Below are 7,321 nucleotides of genomic sequence, written 5' to 3' on the forward strand. Positions count from 1 at the left end.
GCACCATGGAGACTACTCTTGGAAAATGTAAGACAAGGCAAGGAAGTCCATAAGGATGCTGTAGCAATAATTCAGACAAAAGACAATGGTGGCCTGAACTAGAGTAGTGGTGATAAGTATAGTGAAAAATAGATTGACTTGAAAGATATTTAAGAATTAGACTTTGTAGGCTCTGATGATTGGTTGGATGCCAGCAGGAAGGACAAGGAATGATCAGGACTTCTGGCTTGGGCAACTGGATAGGTGCTGTGCACCTACTGAATATTGGAAACCGAGGAAGAGATGCGGTTTTTATGTATATAAGACACTCCCTGGAAATAAAATTTTGTTTTCATAATAACATCTATAGTTTTTTAAAATTGTCTCAAGTTTCTTTACTTTGCCACCAGTTACATAGAATATACATTTTACAGGTGAAACGTTAAGACTTTAAGAAATTAAATGACTTGCCCAAGATTACATAGGTCATAAATGGTGACACCAAGACTGAAGCAAGATCTTATGTTTCTAAAACCATTGCTTATTGTGCTCTGCCTCCCTTCCCTGGAAGGTGCATTAACTCTTATGAGCCACAGGGATAATATCTTTAGTAGTATTATCAGTGATTTTCTAAATGATGTTCTGATGACCTGACAGAGATGATGCTGCCTTCCGAGCTATTCAGTCCACTCATCCTGCAAGGCAATTTCAATTTCCCAGAGCTTGCTATCTTTACTGGGATTTTATTTTTAAAAAGAACAACCTTGAAATAGTTTTTTCTCCCTTTCCTTTAAAAGTATTCCACAACGATGTTAGAAATAGATATTGCTTCAAAAGTAATAGTTAAACATTCAGAAGTAGGTCCTCATCAGATAATCAAATCATCATATTACAGTATTTGCATGACAAAAATATCATGGAGTCTATTTTATGACTATAGGTAGATTATTTGCCATGGAAGTTTTAATGTATTATTCTATTTTCTGTAGCTATAGTCTTTGTATTACTATCTCAGCACCACAAGTGGTTATCTGATATCAGTGTCCAGTATCAAAAGTTGCTTGTTGATATAAATCAAGTGAAATTCACTTTTCCCAAGTTTTCAAAATACTACTACTAATAAGTAATAAATAGAATCTTCTCAATCTTAATTTTCTTCCATACATATTTATTAAAATTTGATACCTGCTACAAATTATCTATATCAAAGTCTAGTGTAAAAGGATTCTGGGAAGATGGTGACAGCAACAAGCTTTGAATTCCAGTGTAAAAAGGGACAGAACAACCACACAGAACAAACCTTGGACAAAATTAGGTGATAGACAAGCCTCATGAACTGCAAAATACAAGCAAGTGAAAACAAACTATAGCCACAACACTTGATGTTATTAGCATTTGAGCAGGAGAAAGCAGAGGGAAAAAACAGGGAATCTGATGGATCTGAGAATAGGAAAACCCCAAAAGAGCTAACAGCTAATCACTGGAAAGCACATCAGACTAATTTGGAAGCAGCAGTTAAAATTGGGAGAGGTTTTGCTCAATTCAATTGTTGGATAAATGAAAGGAGTCCATGAGGGGAGCTAAAATAGTTGAGTCCAGCCCGAAGACTCCATGCACTCTTGAAACCAACTTGCCATGGTTCTCTTTTAGGACAGAGCCCACATTCAGGAGAAACTGCTGGGAGCAGAATCAAAATCAAGCAGGACATGTGAAACAGAGATGGTGGAAATAGAAGGTCCAGATAAAAGTTGGGAAGGAGAAGAGAGCTAGGAAATCTCAGAAAGTAAGTTGCCATCTCTTTGAACATTACAAATAACCAAGAAAGGAGAGAGCACTATGAAAGGAGAAAAGCTGTCTGGCAAAGCCTCCTTCAAAAATTGAGGGAAAACAAATTTTATATAAAAATGCACAAAGATTAAGTAGTGAGATCAATTCTCATACAAAGCTATTATATACCAAAAAAGAAAATAAGGAGCAGGATAACGTTCTTATAGATAATTTTTTTAAATGCTGGGAAGATGCTCATTGAACAGACCAAAAGAGTAAGCTTCTATTTTAGGCAGAGCTAAAAGACATTAAGAAAATTATATATAAACAATGAAAGAATAATATAAATCAGTGATAGAAAACCTTAGAAATTAAATGACAGAGCTCAGGGTTTAAAAAAAAAAGAGTTAAAAGGAAATGAAGACTAAACCAGAACACAAAAGTGAGTAAATACCAGAGATGATGAGAAATACATGGTGAAAAGGAGGGAAAATATTTTAATTAAATAGAAATAATTAAGAAGACACAAAAGAATTTGAGATAAAGTGATAAATATTTAAGATAGGTTAAAAAATCCAGTGTATGAATGAAAGGAATCCTTGAAGAAAAAAACCAAAGTAAGGGAACAGGACAAATACTAAAACTCTGTAAGTCAAAAAAACTTCAGTTAAATTTTTTTTTAAATTGAATCTATATATTGAAAGTTCAGTCCATGTACTTTAGATTATCACTTGGATAAACTAATGCCAGCTCATATTTTATTAAAACTGTTGGATTTTAAGTAAAAAGAAAAAATCCTTTGATCAGCTAGGCAAAAAAAAAAAAAAAAAGCAAATGACCTATAGACACTAAATTGTTAACAGACTTTTCAAGAGTCACAGTCACACTTTCTTTCATAATAAAATGGAAGACATTCAAGAAAAAATGAGCCAAGGATTTTAGGTACAGACAAACTATTACCCATATGCAAAATGCAGGAAATATTGTTCTCTTGAGCTTTTCCTAAGGAACTTACTACAGAATGAGCAACCAAAATGACTAAAGAGAATTAAACATGTATAATATGTAGTCACTTTTAAAACAATGATTAAATAAGAGTTAGAAAAGAGCATACCATATGTTATGGTGATAAGAAGAGGCAAGGTAGATACAGTATAACTATAAAAGATGGTGGAGAGTAAGGAGAACGTATGCAAAAAATATTTTAATTGATTATAGTGGTGATGATAGTATTAATATTGTTGTTCTACAACAGATGTGTGTATGATGGGAGATAAAGTTCGTAAGCCATTCTAATTTTACCACCTCCTGTGCCTTTCAGAACTGGGAGTACCAGTAATATGGATGAGGTTATGTGAAAATCCTGTAGTCCTGAATTTGAATTGCAAATATAAGTATGAAATCATGAGGTATTTTACCTTAAAAAATGATGTATATTTCCTGTCTACTGAGGAGCCCAGATACAGTAGCAATGAGCATTCCTACCACCCAGATTGTGGTCCTCACCTGCCATTCTCTAGTAAAGAAAAACAGTTTCCTGGAGAAATGGCTGATTCAGGCCTGAGGCAGGAAATGTACATGATGAACCTAAAAAGCTTGTCCAATTTATAGTGAGAAAGCTATAAAAAGACTTCTAGGGTCATGCCAAAAGGAACAACTTGAAGATAACTTTGGGCGTTAACATCTTTTAACATCACAAATGAGAGATAAGCAGACACTAAATGCCTTCTGATGAAGGAACACACCATGACCTAGGCAGAGTCTTGCTAAAGAGATCCCATCTGAATTTAATTAATGGATTAAACTCCATGTTCCTGCTACCAATTTACAAAGGACAGAGGTACATAAATGACATTCACCATGAAAATGCAATCAGCCAAATCCAGACGGTTGGAAACTGTACTAGTCAAATGTCTGGGTCTTTCAATAGATACAGTGTAAGGGTATGAGTGGGTGGGAGGAGGGGGAAATAAAAGGGGAAAATTGTAAATTGAAGGAGACTTTAAAAACATTTCCAAAAAAATTATAAATAGCAAAACTAAACTATATTTTCTAGGGATTCACACTTGGGTGATAAAACTATTTTTAAAAAAAGGAAATGGTTACTTTAGGAGTCAGGATATTGGTTAATTTGGGGGTACTGCATACATGGAAGGACTCCTGGAGAAGCTAGCAAAGTTCTATTTCTTGACCTGCTACTGATTCCATGTGTGTTCACCTTTAATACATCAATAAGCTATCCATCTGTTTGTAAAGATTTTCTATATTTTCTATATCTGTGTTTTACTTTTAAATAAAATGGTTTTATAAAAATCCAGTATAACATGTAACTGTTCTAGGAGGAAACAGCATATTTTGTTATTTTGACTATTTAAATAACTTTTATAATGAAGCCATGAATCCTCCGTGACTCTAGTTTTGAGTTAATTCATTATCTGACATTGGAGAACAATTTCAATGAGCAAGGACTTCCCCCATTGGTGTTATCCTGCTTCATGTTGATAATCCTACAGCCTGGCATGTAGTAAACAGACAATAATATTCGCTGAAAGAATAATGGCTGCTTTTCAGATTGCACATTTGGTCTTGAATTTTAAATCTCTTGAAAACAGACACTTGTTCATTTGCCAGCCTTCATAAGAGAACACTACTATCACATCATAAAGCCAGCTCATTCTTTGTAATCTCACTATTAATCTGTGGACAATTTTATTTTTTAACAAGAAATCCTAATCATTTGAATAAGAAGTACAAATCTTGTTATATGAAAATTTTCCTATTTTAATCCCTTTAAAATAAAGGGATTTTATAAAATAAAATATCCTTTATCCTTCATAAAATATCCCTTTATAAAATAAAGATTTTTAAAACTTAAAAGAATGAAATTAAATTTAAAAAAGATAAAATTCTTATATGTTAAAAGTTGCTTGTTTTCAGATGTGAGAATTTATTCATATGGGAAGTCTTAGAAAGTCAGACAAATTAAATTACAGTCATTCATAAATTTAATAATATTTATGTATCTGGCTGTAAAATTGAAATTGTCCCCCCAAATCCTATAGATATGTGCCCCAAATTTTTAGAGCAATGTTGCTAGAAAAAGAAAAGTCGACTAATAAAGGTTTTAGTTACAAGTAAAAATATATATATATATATAGGAAAGTAAAGGAATGGTGGGTCGCATTATATAAATATAATGCCCATGATATTTGACATTAAAAAATTAAATTTTAGTTGGAGAATAAGGGCTACAGTAGGAGTAGTATTGCACTTATCACCAGAAAATGCACATCAAGATTTTATAAAGTAGAAACATGATAACCAGTCTGAAGCTTTCAAGAAAAATAATTTGTGCTTACGGTTATTTAGTTTGATGTTCAAACCTTAGGATCTATTTCAGATATAGATGCACTTTTTTTTTTTTTTTTTTTTTTGCGGTACGCGGGCTTCTCACTGTTGTGGCCTCTCCCATTGTGGAGCAAGGCTCCGGACGCGCAGGCTCAGCGGCCATGGCTCATGGGCCCAGCTGCTCCGCGGCATGTGGGATCCTCCCGGATTGGGGCACGAACCCGTGTCCCCTGCATCGGCAGGCAGACTCTCAACCACTGCGCCACCAGGGAAGCCCTAGATTCACTTTTAATTATGACAGAGTCTCCTAGTAACTTTCATCATGGTTATTTAACTGCTTTCTACACTTTTTTCTCTCCTTTGTTCTTTCTCTTTAGAACTCTGATTTCATTTTTTAAAGTACAAAATCTATCTCTGTTTCCTAAATATGACAATTACATTTAGATCTTTTTAAAAGGAGAGCTATTTTGAGCTGTTGTGTTTACTTTCAAAAATCATTACCTGTGTCTTGGACAGAGAAACTTCAGAGTAGACAAAGTATCTAAAAAGCAATTATCCTTGATGTTTTTTTTCCTTGAGAATTCAAAGCCATTTTTATCCTATGCCCTAGATAATATCTCCCTGATCAATTCTATTTTGTTGTTTCTGACATTATTTTTTTCTAAGATTTGGCAAATTTATACGATTCCTCCTAGAAATAGCTTGGAAAATTCCAAAAGTACAAAGCTGTTTTAAAGTTTAAGTTTATAATCATAAGCTTTCCTAGTCCTGGGTGCTAATATTGCCAGCAGGATCATTTTTTCATACCCTTGTGTTGGTGATCACAGAATATTGTCCCATGCAGAACTCAGTATAGTGGTCAATTCAGAATAGGCAACAAATTTACCAACTTCATAATTATTAGCAAATTAAAGCTATTAATTACTCAGCCATGAAAACTTTAGATAAATCTGGAACTTAGAAACACATAGATGGTTTATAAGTAGTAATATATTTCCTTTGTTTTAATACAGAGCATCACACAGACAGAGATGATGGAGTGGAGTCAATTCTGTACATCATTAGAACATATGGAAAAAATAACTCAGTATCCCAATACAAATGTACACAATGATCAGAGAGATAGAGGCCTACAGCCAACATTCACTTAAGGAGAGCATTTAGTACGAAAGCACCCCTAACAATGATAGAAGGAAAGCGTTTTCAGATGCCAAGCCCCAGTGCTGCTGTTTTGGGCCCTGCAAAAATGAATGACCAAGGAGATAAAGAGAGCTAGGCTCCATCCTGTGCTCTGCTCACCAAGCCCCACACCTTTGCATGGGACTGCCTTCTAATAGGCAAGCCATGCCTCCAACTGGCGGCAGTCTCAGAGGGATGCCTTATCCTAAGGCCACTAAAAGAAAATATATAGGAGTAGACCCCCATCACTTTTTATTTTTTAAATCCCCTAGTGATTCATAAGGACTCTCCATGGCTAAGGGCAATTTTAGAAATAGCACTATTTCTCGTACAACATCCTTTCAATACATAGGAATCAGAGTGTAGGCTGTGAGAGATGTCTCTGGGTTCGGTATTGCGTGTTATTACACAGAAGCCCCTTCCACTTTGGTTGTTTTTGTTGCCTTTGTCTGTCGTGAAATGTATAGCATACTCCAGAAGGGCAAAATTGAGTCTGTCCTGCATTGTATCCACACTGCCTAGGCCTATCACAGTGCTTTGCGTGAATTCAGTAAAGATTGCTGAATGAATGTATGTATGAATGGATAAGTGGGTGGGTGAATGAACATGTGAATGAATGAATATATTCATGTGAACCAGCAGTTTTGTACTAAGCTACTTATCTTCATAATACATGGGTTAAATCTAGATGGCACAAAATCAACCCAATGATAGTTTCAAACTCTAGTCACTCTATCAACATACTAGATATAATACTATTAAACAAATAACTTGATTTTCCCTCCAAGGATTTCATAGTAAGTTGGTTATTTTGGCATTGTATAAAAAAAACTGTAAAAATTAATAAACAGAAACCTAAATTAAAATAGAGTCAGGAGGCCAGAAGGGGGAACTCTCATACCCTATGACAATAGCAAAGCCATCTCCTTCTTCCTGCTTGGTAAGAGCTTAGCCAATGAGAGACTGTCACAACTCAGCCAATAAAAAGCCACTAAACTTCAAACTGTCAATACCTCCAATGGACTTTTTGTTTACTATAGCCTTCCCA

Source organism: Stenella coeruleoalba (genome assembly GCF_951394435.1).
Source record: "Stenella coeruleoalba genome assembly, chromosome: 5".
In the NCBI taxonomy this organism is placed as follows: domain Eukaryota; kingdom Metazoa; phylum Chordata; class Mammalia; order Artiodactyla; family Delphinidae; genus Stenella; species Stenella coeruleoalba.